Source organism: Numida meleagris, unplaced genomic scaffold (assembly GCF_002078875.1).
Source record: "Numida meleagris isolate 19003 breed g44 Domestic line unplaced genomic scaffold, NumMel1.0 unplaced_Scaffold345, whole genome shotgun sequence".
Classification (NCBI taxonomy): Eukaryota; Metazoa; Chordata; class Aves; order Galliformes; family Numididae; genus Numida; species Numida meleagris.
Genome location: NW_018364571.1, coordinates 32,259 through 34,407, shown reverse-complemented (window position 1 = coordinate 34,407; position 2,149 = coordinate 32,259). Strand labels below are relative to the sequence as shown.

Genomic DNA, 2,149 nt, shown 5'->3' with positions numbered 1-2,149 from the left:
GCAATAGCCGTTCGTTAGTACTCGATGCCGCTATGCAAGTATAGCTATTGTGCCTGCGCGTGCGACCGAATGGACCCCGAAGCTCCAAAAGTTGGTAAAGTACCCGTGCAGTCAAAGAACCGACCAGAAGGAGGGCGGGCAGCCCATGACAGAGAGCCTCGTGCATGGTGTGTGCCCAAGACTGTGATTGGATGTGGAGCCTTGTGCACAGTGCGTGACCGAGGCTGTGAGTGGACAGAAGTTACGAAACCAGCACATGTTGATGATGCGGTCAGGTGTACGGGTACAATACTGGGAGCGTCCCAGGGAATAAATGAGATCTGCTTCCACCGCATTGGTGACTGAGAGACTCCATCCAAGCGAGCACAGACAGCCTTGGGTCGGGAGGGTGGACAGCCGCGGGAGGGGATAGCAACAACTGGTGACCCCAACGTGATCTCGTCCACAGTTTGATCCCGACAACAGGGGGTGCTTGGGTGGTCCGATGGGACCGGGACCTGCAGTCATGTCCGTCGCATTGGTGTCGCAGACTGCCAAGGTGCTCCTTCTCCTTGCGAGGGAGGGAGGGACGTCCCTATCGAGGGACAAGGTTGAGAAACTGATTGACTGTTTGTGCCAGCAGGGTGGGCTTGGTGCCCTGGGGCTGGCAGTCGATCTCCCTTCGCTGCTGGAAGCAGGGTAGGAACTCATGGAAAGGGTGGTCTCGGGTAGCAGGACTGCATCCGACCTCTTGTGGGTTTTTTGGGCGGGTGAGGGGAGCCCTTTGGGCACTCCAAGAGCGCCGCGAGGTGTGGCAGGTGGCGGCTATGGGGGTTTGTGGGGATGCAGGTGTGGATCCCTTGGGCAGGGTCGGCGACCGCGCTATGGTGGAGCATGGCTCCCCTATCTCCCCGACGGCGCTGCCCCTGGTGGCGGGGAATGACCCCGTGAGGGAGGAATGCAGACCGACCCCTCTGAGGCCCCACTCTGGGGGTTCCGCTTGTGCCCCCGAGGTGGGNATGGCAGTGAGGAGCAGGAGGCAGGCGCAAGACAGGTTAACCCACAGGACAAATTTACAGGAGTAATTCTGTGTGTTCTTGTTGCCTGTTCCTGCAGGAAAAAAGGGAAGAGAGGAAGGAGGAAAGATCCAGCTGCAGACATGTCCCTGCATCATGAAATGCCTGTAGTCAGCACAGACATTAATTTGGCCTCTTCTGATCACAGCAGCACTGCAGGCAGAGCCCCTGCCTCCCCAGTGCTGGGTTACCTGCATCTGTGCCCTGTTGTGAGTTGTTCTTCTTGGTGACGTGGCTGCTCTGGGTGGTGTCAGTGGGTGTGTTGGGTTCTGCTGTTGTTGTGAGTGGATGGAAAAATGGATGAATGCAGTGAGATAGATCAAGACAGCCTTCTCCCAGCCCTGCCAGACCATAGATGATCCTGTGGCCAGCACAAGGGAGACTCTGCAGGGTCCTATTTGACCTGCGATGCCCTGACACTCTGATGTGAGGTGTGCTTGCACTGCTGAGCTGCCCAGCCATGGAACCTGCTGTCTGTGGGCTCAGAATTTCTTAGCAGCAACCTCATATATTCTGAGCTCTTTAGGTGGTGTCATCCCCTCACTGGCAGCTCTCTGAGAATGATTAAAATGTTCTCTTGTCCTCACATCCCCAAATGCCTGCATTCAGGACAGCCTCTAATTCCTGCTGTTCCAAGGAAATCAGCATTGCAGGCAGAGCCCCTGCCTCCCCACAGCTGGGTTACCTGGATGCGGGCTGTGCCGGGAGATGTCCTTGCTGGTGAGCTGGCTGCTGTGGGTGGTGGCAGCGGGTGTGGTGGGTGCTGCTGTTGTTGTGGTGACTGGAAGGAGAAATGGATGAACACAGCAAAACAGAATAAAACCGCCTTCTGCCACCCCTCCGAGGAATCAGCCAACCCAGAGGGATCTTTGTGTAGGGTCCATTTTGAAAGGTAATACTGTGAAACACTGCCCAGTCATGGCAATAGAAGGCTCAGGGTTCCTAATTCCTTAGCAGCACGCTCAGAGATCTTCCTTATTAGGAACAATGTTTTGAGGGACCTGGAATCTTTTCTTTCCTCAGTCCAACTTCCATCTCACCTGGGAATTTCTTTTTGAGGTGCTATAAGCAGTTGGAAGCTGTCAGGACATTCC

At 55.6% G+C, this 2,149-nt stretch overlaps 1 long non-coding RNA gene across 1 annotated transcript; it reads right to left on the bottom strand.

The window, feature by feature from the left end:
- Positions 1-998: 998 nt before the first annotated feature.
- On the bottom strand, positions 999-2,089 carry LOC110391307. The gene is made up of 3 exons (XR_002434039.1): positions 1,741-2,089; positions 1,247-1,327; positions 999-1,089 (listed from the first exon to the last, which is right to left on the bottom strand). It is a non-coding gene; the product is annotated as an uncharacterized LOC110391307 (long non-coding RNA).
- Positions 2,090-2,149: the final 60 nt, after the last annotated feature.